Raw genomic sequence first — 498 nt, 5'->3', positions numbered from 1 at the left:
AGAACCGACGAACCTTCGCCGGAGAAATCAACGCCTAAACCTCTTCGTCGGAGAAGAACGAACCGATGAAATCTCTCCCTCTTCGCCGGAGAAATAAGCCATGAAACAGACGAGGTCAATGGCAGATTCCGAGACAAAGGTGAAAACTTTGTTGGCTTTTCTTGTTTATTTGTTTTTTTTCTTACGTATTTATTATTTTTTTCTTTTAACATTTTCAGTCATCTTAGAAGAAAAGAAAGGCTTTGGAGGAGGAGATAAAAGCATATATGGTCAGTTATTTAAAATTTTTCGGGGTCATTGGATTCTCATTATGCTCCTTATTTGGTCTGTGACTCTGCCTGATGGTCGGTCATATCATTATGACCGTTTGGTAATTTTATTATGACCGGTCATAAGATAGGCACAACGTACGATCATAGTAATATGACTGACGGTCATAGTAATATGACCGACGGTCATAATTACTATGACCGCCCATTAGGCAGGCATGCGCATAGT

Source organism: Morus notabilis, unplaced genomic scaffold, assembly GCF_000414095.1.
Source record: "Morus notabilis unplaced genomic scaffold, ASM41409v2 Scaffold897, whole genome shotgun sequence".
Lineage (NCBI taxonomy): Eukaryota > Viridiplantae > Streptophyta > Magnoliopsida > Rosales > Moraceae > Morus > Morus notabilis.
Note: the sequence above shows the minus strand (reverse complement) of the source record.